We start from the raw sequence: 14,123 nt of genomic DNA on the forward strand, positions 1-14,123 counted from the left end.
AAATTATCTTTATACATTTGGGGAGATGTGTAGGTGCATCAGAGAGGTAGGGGTGTGTGTGTGTGTGTGTGTGTGTGTGTGTGTGCGTGTGTGTGTGCCCTTATGGACACACGAGTGTGTGGAGACTAGAGGTCGAAGTTAAAGTCTTCCTCTGTCACTTTCCACTTTACCTTTGAGCTCTTGTTTCAACTAGATGGGCTGGCTAGCATGATCCTGGGATACACATGTCTGATCCCCACCAACACCCAGCTTTTACATGGGTGCTGCCAGGCTAAACATAGTCTTCATGAGTATATAGCAAGGACTTTATTCACTGAGCTGTGTTTCCAGCCCAGTGCTTACATTTTTGTTTAAGTATTTGAAATTAAGAAAACTTTGACTACAAAAAAATTAAGTATCATGAGGCTGGTGAGAGGCTTATTGCATAAGGTGTGTGCCAGGCAAGCATGAGAAAAGGCATTCACACCTTAGCACCCACATAAATCTCAAGTGGACATGGCTGTAAAAGGAGTTCTCCCCACCACCCCCCAGAGAGCTCTAACGCAGTCCCCCACTACCACAAATTATGCAGTCGAGTTTCCCTCATTTGGGGAAATCGAAGAGGCAGCACAGCACAGTGCAATGATGGATAAGCCTCTCCCTGGGAAAACCACCTTCGTGAACATGGTATCTCCCAGGTAAGTATGTAAAAGGAGTTCTTAATTGGTCTAAGTAATAAAAACCTGGAGTCATATATAGAGGAAAATGCTGAGAGATCAGAGAGAAGCAGCAAACCACTGCCACACCTTACCTCTTTAGGGTCTCAGCAGACAAGAGAGCAAATCCGGGCTCATGTCTTGTTTCCGCCCAACTACCTCACTTCCTGTCTGTCTGTACAGACCTCCAGACCTCTATGGTTAGGCAGTGGCAAGCTCCATTCTCTGACCTTCAGACAGGCTTTATTTGTTCAAGCAAGAAATCACCACACATGGTGATCTGTCTGTAAGACTAGACACAGGAAATCCAGAGCAAGCTAGATAATTAAACTGGCCAAATTGGTGATCTCTGGATTCAAGTGAAAAACCAACCTTGCTATGTAAAATGGAGGGCTATTGAGAAAACTCCCAATGTCAATATCCTGCTACTACAAAGGGGCACACCATGTGTACATCAACAACACATGCGTGTGCAATAAAAATTATTAGATAGCCTCTGTCAATAGTTTGGATCCATAACTATTACTTCTGTCAGACCTGCTGACCTATAAGCACAGAAGGTAGAACCAAAATTAAAATGTGTTTGCAGCAGAAAGGCCAAGTAACAAATAAGAGATGTGAGCCAGGCCTAAGGACAAGGCTAGTATCTGACAGACAGCAATTTGCACTGCAATTGCTGGCAAAGCCACCAGTCATTCCTGTGGTATTGAGGTGGGATACAACAGCCCGGCAGAGAGCCAAGAAAGAAAGACTGATGTTGGTGTAGGGTGGGCAGGAGGGACCGTTGCATCAGGTTCAGGTAGGTACTAACTACCGAAGCACAAGTGAAAAACCACAGTCAGCAAGACTCAGTACTGGAGCCAGAGCAAGAGAAACTGGGCTGCTAGCTGCTGGCACTGAGGTTCTTGTTGTCCATGCTGGGCTTTCTCCAAAGACAGATGGGAACAATGTCCCTGAGGGAATGAGGCAATGCAGACAGAGAGATGGGGCATAAGTGACTCGAGTAGCTAAGGATTTTAGAATTGGAAAAGGAAGACAAGCAGGCCATTGCAAAGCACAAAGTTCGCATAGTCTAGCACAAATTCATTGAAGGTATGTACATTTTAGCTGGGCTTGGTGACACAGGCCTGGAATCTTGGATAAATTAGCAGACAGGCAGAAAGATTGTGTATTCATGAACTACTTGTGGTACAGAATGAGTTCAGAGCCAGCAGCCTCCACAACTTCCTCAGGCTGGCCTCATGATACAAGGAGGGGGGTCAATAAAGATCGGTCATGGAATACTTACCCAATATGAATCAGGCCCTACCTTCAATGCCTCGCACTGAACAAAAAGTCACCTCCAGATTCAGAATGCACAGACTCAAAGTTTATGAGAGGAAGCATCATATCTGTTTTTTCTAGCCATATCTATTGCCCACCACAGTGTAGAATATGAAGAAAACATTAAATATTTGTACTTGTTAAAAGCTAAAACAACTAGTAATAATTACTGGCTAATTTAAAATACTGGGTTTTTTTTTTTTTCTGCCTTCTTCAAGAATGGATCTTCTACGCTTAACAGAGTGTAGGACCCCATTGCCTCTTGAATGAATGAATGAATGAATGAATGAATGGATGGATGAATGAATGAATGAATGATCAACACATGCTGTCACTGACGCTGCTTGTTTCTAGCCTCCATTCTAGCCTCCCTCCTGGGCTCTCTGAATTCAGAGGCAAGTCTAAAGAGAGTCAGCCTATATCCAATTGATGATGGTCCTGGCCCCACCTCACCAGTGTTCTCAAATGCCTTTAAATAAAGGACTGTTTGTGCTGTCTGGGCTTTTAAAACTAATTTAGACATTGTAAGAAGTTTTTGGGGCCAAAGAGATGGCTCAGAAGTTGAGAGCAGTGCTTGTTCTTGCAGAGGATCAGAGTTCAAGTCCTAGCACACACATGGAGGATCACAACCTTCTGTTATGCAGAGAATCCAGTGCCCTTCCCTGCCTCTGTAAGCACCACACAGGGTGCACAGACATCCGTGCAGCCAAAATACCCATAAAATAAAAACCAAGCTAATTTTTAGAAATTAAAAAAGAAATCATTAAAATAGAAATGTATATAGTGTGTTCTACTAATGAAAGATATTTTGAAAATGAATCAATTTTCAAAACTCAAAAAGAAGCAAGAATATTTTGACAAATAAGTTAGATGTTGTCATGAATAATGACTTTACATAGCATCTGGTTAATCTAATCCACTTGATATTTTTCAGTTTTTATCATTTTATTAATTATGCAAACATCATGAGCATACTGAGATAATAGGATGATTTAATTAATGCATGTTGGTATCCTATCATAAATAAGGAAAACATCCAACTATGAAGACTGTTCCAGAATTTAAAAGAAATGTTTTCCCTGGCTGCAGTGCCCATTAAGGATCAAATTATTCAGTTATATTATCTTACAACAAATACACAGATCTTAGTCATTCTTGAAATATTCAGCCTGCCTGAATAAACTTGTCACTTTGGATAATATGATTAATATTTCAACATCACCAATCATCTCTAGTTAGCAGTGCTTATAAAATCTCTCAAGTCGATGATGTCATAGGACAGAAGATTTCTTTTTCTAAATATATCCCAAGTGAATTTAAAGAATAATCATAATTACTTAAGATAAACTTAAAACAAAATAAAGACTACAGGGAACAATGAGAAATACAAATGACTTCCCCTAAATGGATATATACTTATGTGTAATATGCAGAAAATTCCCAACATGAAAGCCAGTTGCATGATGCTCAATCACATTTAAAATATCACTTCATCTCTGATATAGTCTTCTCTTATAATCTTGTTAAAATGCTCTCACTTGCAAAATTCTGATAGTACATTAAAGAATGTGATTTTGTAATAACATTTCTGTCCACACACTCTCTATGATGGAAGGTAGATTATTCTAAATATAATGGTCATTTGCAAGCAGATTCATTCTTCATCTTCCTGTGACTCACTTCCACGTCATAGCTGGCACAGTGCTTTTTCTTTTTCCTTCTCTTTTGAAATGGCTGTCAATAGCTCCAGGGCAGAGAGCAAAGAAGCTGATATTCTCTATAAAGGTCATTCTTAGTCATAGATGAGGATATGCACATTTGGGTTTTAGAGACATAATTTAAGAGGTATCAAGACAGATTTCTATTCACCAAGTATCTTCTCATTAGTCCAAAATTTATTTCACAAGCTGTGTTATCTTATTTCACTTAGTAACAGGGACAAAGGGCAACTCTTCAAAAGGCAAGCTACTTGGTCTTAAGTTTACAGCAGTATCATGGGATTCCTGTAGATCTTGAATTGGAAAGCCATTGATGAGAGCGAGCTAAGTACAAAGATCCAAGTCTCTGTGTAGATGAAGTTGTTGGGAAGATTTTGCTCATCCAAGCCTCATGCATGTCAGGTGGATTTGATCTCAAGTAACTTAGTCTTTGTGGATCCTCAGGTAAACATTTGTAAAAATAAAAGAACCTAACTTAAAGTGGTTTAAATTCAGGGTTAGGTAGAGGAATCAGAGGCAAAGGGATTAAATGAGTTCGAAGGGTTGACCCCTATAAAAGTGCTTAACTAAGAGCTGGAAATGTAGAGGCCAACCCAACGTTAGTCATCAAAACAAGTTCCACTTCTGAGAGTAAAGCAGAAAATCCTCATGACAGATACTCCGTGTGCACATAGCTATGTGTCTGTCAAATGAAGTTAATGAGACTACAATCCATTTAAGATTGCATCCTTCCCCAAAACTCTCTGGGCCTATGAAAGTTCGTCACCCAATACACTAGTCCTCCACAGTGCCATCCTGAGGCTATTCTAGGGAGAAAGGGCACATCATTTTGCTTCTCTGGGTAAAGGTATGGGAGGTTTTACTCTCAAGGGTAATTCAATTCAATTAAAGTTACATCTCTGACAGCCAGCATGATAGCTTATCAGGAAAGGTATTTTTGACTTGAATTCAGTAATGTGTTCATTACTGAATCCATAGGAACCAAGCTTTTAATTAAATAAATTGTAATTTTGGTTAAGGTACGGGAAGACTGACCCACAAACAATGTATATACAGGATACTGAGAGAGGACAAACATGGTCTGCTCTTAATGGTGTCTGCACATGTGAAACTGATGTGACAGAAAGCTTGCCTCAAGGATACTAGAAAGATAATAACATGAGGCAAACCATGATGTATTACAGGTCTGTTAGGTGAGGAAGTAGCCTGAAGGAATTGTAGAAAATGCCCAAACAGTGAGAATTGGAAAGCCAAGTCCACGGAGGAGGCACTGTCCCTCCCATAGCTGAGAAATGTAAAGAAGGCGATGGAAAATAGGATGAAAATAATCGTGCAAATGCTTCGTAACCAAGGCTTCTCTGGAAAGCCTTCCTCCATAGGAATACGAGAGAGAGGGGGCGGGGCTCTAGGGACAGGAGCAGTGGGAGAGAGGAAAGAGAAGCAGAGAGAGGTGGGGGAGGGAGGGAGGGAAGGAAGGAGAGAGGGGAGACCTTTAATAAAATAAAAACACCTAAAATGAGAAAGAGAGAGAATCATAATAGCTTATTTTTCATATGAGTTCATTTTAAGTAAGATGGGTACAAATAATTATCCAAGTGCAGTAATCCAAATCTAGTTTGTGTTTTCAAATGGAAGAATTCCATTCTTCAGACAAACAAAAATGTGCAGATATGTTAATGAAAAATCTTTAAACTCTTGAAAGAAGTTGCTTTGCTGTTCCTAGTAAGGGCTAGGAATAATTTTAGTACTGCTGTATGCACCTGTGGCTGAGACAGTCCAGTGTTAGCTTTGTCTAAGTGTTCACGTTAATGTACAAAGCTGAGATGGGGCTCGGGAGCAAAGTGCTTGTTCAAGGTGTGCAAAGGCTGGGTCAACCCCCAGTAGTGGGAAAACCACCAGTCAAAAGAGTACTTACAAAGATCTGTATGCACTCACAGACTGACAGACAGACAGACAGACAGACAGACAGACAGACAGACAGACACACACACACACTCATACTCACACAGTCACACAGGTCACACACATACACACATATTCACACACACATACTCACACTCATACACACACTTATACACATACACATTATATATATATATATATATATATATATATATTATATATATTCAGACATTCATGTACATACACTCATATAAACATTTGCAGGTTATATGTGAACACTACAAATTCTTGAAAAGGCATAATAAAACACAAATATTATTTTTAAAACTGTGCATTTAAGTGGCATGTAAAATACCATTAAAATGATGCATGTAAAGGAATGCAGGTATAATATACATTTAACAAGTGGGTATTTGTATACAATACATGTGCAATGTATATACATATACAACATACTTTAGGTAGGGAAGCTTTCGCCATGTATCTCCATGGGACTGGACCATATATGCAAACATCACTTCAAGTTTCTTTGACTTTCCATAAGCAGGGGAGTTTTATAACCCAAGCCGAGACATCTGTCCTGCAGAATGACAGTTCCATGGATTTCTGCCTGGCTTCTCGCCTCCAGCTTGGATTTAAGAAACATGTCTTGATGATTCATGCATAGAGCAGAATGTAGTCTTGACAGATGCCTATAAATAATGGGAAGACAGACCTTTCACACAAGCAAGCCTCACGAGAAATCTCCCTGCAAAACCGGAGAAACTTGGCCTGTACTGGCATGAGTGTTAAGTATCTAACAAGAAATAAACACATTTGCAGTTTTCACTTTCTAATACAACCACACAGAGCTCTGCCTCCCCCCCCCCACCCCGGCAGCTCCCCTTTTTGACATTTAATGGTGCTCAGGATAAGTTTTCTCCCAACAGTGCTTTTTTGAAACATGCTAAGATGACCTTTTCTTAAAGGGGATCAGCCCTTGTACAACTGTCTTATGCAGTTTGGCAGTATTGGCTAAGTGGGGCTGCTCATGTTTCATCAGATTGCCCAGGGATGGAATTTAAGTGCCCCCTTCCCATGCTTTAGGTCTGGGATGGTACTGTATCCCTAGCAAGTTCCCAGAGGATGCTGGTCTTCTTGGCCAGCAGAGCAGGGACTATCAGGATGTATCAAAGCACTGGGATTCTGTATCCATAGTTACCAGTTTCCATTCTTTAACTCACAGGCATTCAACAAGCACAAATGGAGCATAGGCTGTGAGCCTGTCATTCTGACCTCCAAAACTGTGAATTTAAATGTTTTTCTCCCCTCCTCCTCTTCCTCCTTCATAAGTTGTTTGTCTAGCTATAGGCAAGTCCAGCTTTAAACTTGCTGTGTATCCCAGGCTGACCTTGAACTTGTAACCTTACTGCCTCAGCTTCCTGGGCGCTGAGATTACAGAAGTGTATTGAACACTGTGTCCAGCTTCCAAGCGGTTTTATTTAACTTGTTTCTTTTTCCTTACATTTCACTGATGTCATTTGGCTATGGAGGATTGTTAGGAAATGCTTTTGTGAAAAATCTGAGTTTGGAATAGTCATTAGACCTGAGCATCCTGATGCCTGAAGTTAATTTTTTCCTCTGTACCATCTAAACACCGGTGGAAACAAACCTTAAGGAGAATTACTACAAGGGGTATCCTGACTCCTTTCCCCTAAACAGTATAAAGACTCAACCAGGCAGGTCAGTTGTAAGATTCCATCAGATGTTCCTTTTCATCGGGATGCTAGTCCTTCAAGGTAACAAAGTCCGGTGGAAAGACAATGATAGGGTTTAGGACTAAACGGATTTGGGTTAAGGTGCAATACACTTATTTGTGTGACATGGGAGAGCTGTGCCAGCTTTCTCTCTGTGTTCTTACGTGTAAATGTAGACATGTGTGCTAGCTCTTCCATCATGATGAAAAACACCTGAGAAAATAAACTTAAAAGAAGACATGCTCCTCAGAAAGGGAAAGGCTTCCCAAGGGGAATCAACAAAGCCTGGCATATGAAGTTGAGGCAGGACCAAGCCCCTCCGCGCTGCGTCAAGCCTGAGCAAGGTATCCCTGCATAGCTAATGGGCTCTAAAACGCCAGTCCATGCATTAGGGATAAATCTTGGTCCCATTGCCAGTGGCTCCACAGACTGCTCAAGCCATACAACTGTCACCCACACTCAGAGGGACTAGTTCTGTCTTTTGCATGTTCCCCAGCTGTCAGTTCAGGGTTGGGGGGATGTGGGGGGGGGGAGGGAAGAGGAGAGGAGGGGATTTGTGATTGGTATGTAAAATGAAAAAAAAAACATTAAAAAGTTTTAAAAAGTCGACATGCTTGTTTAGTTCATTGTTGCAGAGGGTTCATTCCCTGGCCACTCAACCCTGTTGCTTTGGGCTCAGTACAGAAATCCATAGCAAATGTCACCTCAGGAAGTCCCAGTATCCCCTTCAGACTCCAATGACCTAGCTTCCTCCCATTAAGCCCTTAATACTAAACATCCCACCTTCTCCCAATGGTGTCATGAGCTAGGAACAAAGCATCGATATCAAAACTATAGCAATGAGTAGATAATCTTCTGTTTTTTTTTTTTTAAGATATTTATTGAGAAGCTACAATGTGCTTGCTGGTCACTGTTCTAACATGAGACAAGTCAATGAACAAGGGAAATAGTTTACCTTCCAGGTGGACGGTAGAGTGGGTGGAAAGAACACATACAAGTGGACTTTCATACTCGTGCCTGATCCCCCAAACAAGTGGCTTTATTGAGCATCTTTTTACTCTTTTTCCAGGCAGCCCTACGAAGTACAGAACCCTCGTTTCCATGAACCCCACAAGGGCTCTCCCTTGCATAGCAAGTACTGCACACCGAGCATGGCTCAAAGTGCTTGACACTTGTTTAAACACATTTAATACTCACAGTCACCCAAAAGGCCTATTCTACAAGGATGAAAACTTGCTGCCCAGAGGGAGAAACCAGAGACCTCTCCAAGGCACAGAAAGGATGAATAGCAGAGCGGCGCTCTAACTCGAAGCTTGGCTGTGGGCACCCTCAGCAACAATTCTCGGAGTGATGAAATCCCAACCATTTGAAAGAAATCCAAAGTTTCATCTGGAACACTGAAGAAGAGAGCTGCAAGCTGGGAATTAGGTGGGTTGGTTCTGCCCTCTGGTGGAAACCCAGAGAGGGACAAGAGGACAAAGAGACCATTAGGTACAACAGGAAGGGAAAACAGCAAGTTCACCCACATCCTCCACTCTTCAAAAGTGTGAATACTTAGGAAAAGGACTGGAAAATCTAGGAAAAACATCACAGAATATGAAGTGTGTTTCCAAGTACCTCCCACAGCAAACATCCCTTATGTTCTAGCTACACAGGCAAGGCCCCCAGAGTGCCAAAGGGAAAGGAATGAGGTAACATGGTAACATCTCAAATTTGACATGAAGTCCCTAACACAGATAGACTTCCTGTGCTCCAGCAAATGAAGAAGGGTGGGAAGGGCCCTATGGTCCTCTTCCCTTTGCCCTTCAGTCTCACATTTCATGTGGGCCAGCAGACTCCCAGAAAGACTGTTGATAACCCTTGGAGTGGTAAAAAAAAAAATACAATACAAAATGAAACAAAACAAACAACAAAAAAACCTTTCACCCTCAACTTCTCTCTTAGGGTAAAAACTCCCTTTTCTTTTCCTAACTACATCTCTCCAGAACATAGGCATGGCATAAATATTGTTTCTCAGCTGCATCTCTCCAGGATATAGGGATGACATAGACATTGCTTGTGCATCTGTGGTCTGAGAATCTGCTCCTGGAGAAAGGACATGCTTCCCTCCATCTTGGGTCTAGAACATCAGTTCTTCACTGGTCTGATTCCATAGAGCGTATTCATGTGTCCTACAATCTCCTCCACTCAATTAAGTCACTTCCAGTCCACCCTCTAGAGCAAGGGAGTTGGTCCTTAATACAATTAAAACGTTTCTACTTGTTAAGTTGTAGGGAGTGTGGCAGCACACCCAAGCCATCTATTACTAACTGTTAGGGGGTCTTAGAGTTGAAATCTCCGATGGAACTCAGGCACAGGCTCTGCATTTGACATTACCTAGCTAGCTCACACTGTATACAGAAGGTGCTCAACAGGTGTCCTAAATATGGACAAATGAGTAACTTTAAATGTCTACATTAGCACTTAGAAGGTATTTAAAGGTTCATTAGCTCCATACTGTAACAAAATCTTTACCTGGCAGTAAGTCCATTTTCTCTTGTCACCCTATTGAGGACAAAATACTTTTAGTTTTCAGTAGTAGAGTAATACAGATGATAGAAAGTTTAACACAGATTGTTTTGGCTACAAAAATCATGTCCAAGGTTAAGTAGTGAGAAAGTCAAAAGCTGAAGCCACAAATATCTGATGATGAGGTATCAGGTGCCGTCTCTGTCACAGGAGCTTTGGGAAAATAAGTTCCCTGGAGAGCTGGATAAGTGATCAGAGTGCCCACTGCTCTTGCATAGGACCAGAGTTCAGGTCCAACACCCATGCCAGGTGGCTCACAACTGCCTGTAACCCAGCTTCAGGGGATCCAATGCTCTCTTCTGGTCATCCTTTTCCCTATACACATATAAAGATGAAATGCTTTGGTGTACCTAATGTCTGACTATATCTCCCTATTCTGTTATGGAAAAAGTTACCCTTTACATATTAGCAACTCAGAATTACAGCAACAAAACACAGGGAATATTTAACCTCCAGGGTTTGAAAAGATACTGTCATTCATTTTTTTTTCTAGCAAATGTCCTCTCACCTACATAAAATTTCTTTTAATAAAAACATATAAACAAACACTTGAGCTCTTGAGTGTTAGGGTCCTCGATCTAGACACATCACTTACTGTGCCAAAAAAAGACTTCTTTGTTCTATGTAATTTGGGTGAACTTCATAGTGTTCGAATTGCTCAGAAAATCTAACATATGATTGCTTTTTTTCTTTTCTTTTCATTTTTCGAGACAGGGTTTCTCTGTGTAACAACCCTGGCTGTCCTGGAACTCATAGAGATCCACCTGCCTCTGTGTCCCAAGTGCTGGGATTAAAGGCTGCGCCACTATCACCCGGTTAATATATGATTATTTTAATCAGTAGTCAATATGAAAATTGTCTAGCTGATTTTGTCTTGCTTTATACAGAGTCTCCAATATCTGGTGTGCATGCTACATTTATGTTTCAATGCATCTCACTTTGGACTTGGATGAGCTGTGTTTCTTTTCTTTTCTTTTTTCTTTTTTTCTTGGTTTTTCAAGACACGTTTTTCTCTGTAGCTTTGGAGGCTGTCCTGGAACTCTCTCTGTAGACCTGGCTGGCCCCGAACTCACAGAGATCTATCTGCCTGCCTCTGCCTTCCGAGTGCTGGGATTAAACGCATGCACCACCACCACTTGGTTGAGCTGTGTTTCAAATGTCCTCTAGTGACACATTGCTTCTACAAAGGTTAGCACAGAGTCACACTTCGAAAGGAACAATGTTTTCCAATATTGAACAGAAGACATACTCTTCATGTCTAAGACCAAAAGTTAAAACTGTTCAAACTATCCTAACATAGCAATATGTATGTACTTAATTTTATAATGTGGCAACATAAATTGAATAGAAAAGCAATAATATTCTCCCATCTTTTTTATATTAAATTCACAGAATGAACACTGATAAGGACGGTGTTGAAAGGGCGCCATCTTGTGGCAATGTGTTCAAACTGTTAAAGTAGAATTTGAAGCAAAGGGAACAATGTCATTTCCTCAGGGTAAGACTGAGCAGAGAAACTGCTGAAACACTCTTACACAGTCAGTTTACAGCAGCCCTCCAGCTGTGTGAAAAGACATGACAAGCTTCCTAGGCAGAGTCCTGGAGACACTCATTTCCTGGTACCCAATAGCACTCCCAACAGGGGAGTTGGTGTGTGTTAAGTTGGCCTCAGGGCTAACTGTGAAGATAGCATTTGATTATATGAAATGGGCAGCACTGAGGTTGAGAACACCAATAAAAGAGAAATGCATTGGGTGGTGGTGGCACATGCCTTTAATCCCAGCTTTTAGGGGGCAGACAGGTGGATTTCTGTAAGTTCAAGGCCAGCCTGGTCTATAGAGCAATTTCCAGGATAGGCTCCAAAGCTACAGAGAAACCCTGTCTCAGTAAACAAACAAACAAACAAAAACAACGTATATTCCCAAATGTCTGTAAGAAAACAACAACAAAGATAAGTTGTTTAAGATCATATTTCATCAAGGAAAATGAAGTCAAGTAACAAGATACTAGACATCCATCACAGGATATAAATGAAAGCTATAGGAAGGAACTACCACAGCCCAGCCAGTATAGTGCCAAAACTACACAGTAGTAAGTGTTGACAAGAATGGCAAATAAGCGGAACTCTCACACATTTCTTGAGAAAGAGTGCCAATTTGGAAAATTTCTAGGGTATGTCCTTGAAAAGCAACCATCTAAGCTATTTTCCAACATGTGAGAAAACACAACCAAAAGCAATTTGAGGAGGAAAGGGTTTGTTTCTGCTTACAGTTTACAGTTGCTGTTTATCATGAAGGAGTCAGGGCAGGAACTCAAGGCAGGAGCTGGATGCCAGAACTAAAGCGAGACCATGGAGAAGTACTAGTTTGCTCTGTGGCTTGCACAGCTTGCTATTTTATACACCCTGGGGACATGCATACAGAGTTGGCACCACTGACGGTGAACTGGGCCTTCCACAATCATTAATCAAGAAAATACTCCACAGATACGTCTACAGGCCAATCTTTCTCGGGGGTGGGATGGGGTGGGGTGGGTGTCCTTTTCCCAGATGATCCTAACTGGTATCCTGTTTAAAGAAAAACAAAAACAACAATGTAATTTTCTTCAAAAAGTATGTTAGAAGTTTCCTTCAAATGACCAGGTAAAAAGTTTTGATAACAAAGGGTAGACATTAAGTCAAGGAAAAAAGTGTTATTAGAGACCAAGAGGTGACAGGACAGCTAAGTTCAGAGCAGTGGTTCTCAACCTTCCTAATGCTGCAACCCTTTAGTAGTTCATCATGCTGTGGTGACCCAAGCATAAAATTATTGTCACTGCTACTTCATAACTGCATTTATGAATTGTAAATATCTGATATGCAACCTGTAAAGGATCGTCTAACCCTCCAAATGAGTCCTGGGGCCCACAGGTTGAAAACTACTAGCCTAGAAAACAGAAAATGCCTGTGTAAGATTGGGTCTAGGCTGGGGGCTGGAGAGATGGCTCAGAGGTTAAGAGCACTGACTGCTCTTCCAGAGACCCCTGAGTTCAATTCCCAGCAACCACATGGTGGTTCACAGCTATCCGTTATGAGATCTGGTGCCCTCTTCTGGTGTGCAGATATACATGGAAGCAGAATGTTGTATACATAATAAACAAATAAAATCTTTAAAAAAAAAAAATTAGGTCTAGGCAAGCCTGTGGGGCATTTTCTTAGTGATTGATGAGGAAGGGCCCAGCCTCTTATGGGTGGTGCCATCCCTGGGCTGTTGTCACTTTAAGAAAGCAGGCTGAGCAAGCAAGTGAGCCTCTGCATCAGCTCCAGCCTCCAGGTTCCTGCCCTGGCTGCTATTGATGAACTGATTTGAAATGTGAATAAAATAAACTTTTATTCCAAGTTGGTTTTGGTCATGGTGTTTCACCAATATCAACAGTAACCCCAAGACAACCCTCATCAGGTGAGACTGGGCAGGAATGAGTAGCAGGGGTTACATATCCAAGAATGATTACAGTTAGATAGCACTAAGTGGTGGCAGAAGCAATGACAGCCAAAGCCTGTGATACAACTAAGAAACCAAATCTGATACCCAGTGAGTGAGGTTGAAGGTAAAGAGGTAGACTAATGATATAGAAAACCTATTTAACACACTATAAAAAAAAAAAAAAATCCTTCAAAACTAAGGGGAAGAAATGGACCATCAGCTTCAGGAGACATTTGGAAATCAAAATTAACAAAATACAAAAACAAAACCCTATTCATGTTCAATTAGACTTAAAATACCAATAGTACAGAATAATACCGAGCTTTAAGTGTAAAGTTATTTTCATAGGTAATCCCATTAGAACTGACTTCAGAGTTCAAGGACAGCCTAGGCTACAGAGTAAGTTCCAGGAAAACTAGGGCTACACAGAGAAACCCTGTCTTGAAAAAAACAAAACAAAACTGAAAAACCCTAAAAACCAAGCAGTTAATTTGCTCATCAGCAACCCCCAAAGCCAGAGAAGCAATGAGGTGACCACGCCCTAGGATCACTGTATGCATCGTTGTTCTTTGAAACTGAAGGATTGCTCATGATAAAAAAATAAGCCAATGCAAGACAATACCACTAAACTGGCACTGCAGGTCATCTAGAACAATTTCTTATGGATAATAAAAACTAGAAAATAAAAACAAGTGTCCACTACTTTGACACAGAAAATGC

At 41.1% G+C, this 14,123-nt stretch overlaps 1 non-coding gene across 1 annotated transcript; it reads right to left on the reverse strand.

Moving 5' to 3' along the window:
* Positions 1-528: 528 nt before the first annotated feature.
* On the reverse strand, positions 529-685 carry LOC113834115. Its single transcript, XR_003482413.1, has one exon. It is a non-coding gene; the product is annotated as a U1 spliceosomal RNA (small nuclear RNA).
* Between the last annotated feature and the right edge of the window lie 13,438 nt (positions 686-14,123).

The sequence above is a fragment of the Cricetulus griseus genome, chromosome 2 (assembly GCF_003668045.3).
Source record: "Cricetulus griseus strain 17A/GY chromosome 2, alternate assembly CriGri-PICRH-1.0, whole genome shotgun sequence".
Lineage (NCBI taxonomy): Eukaryota > Metazoa > Chordata > Mammalia > Rodentia > Cricetidae > Cricetulus > Cricetulus griseus.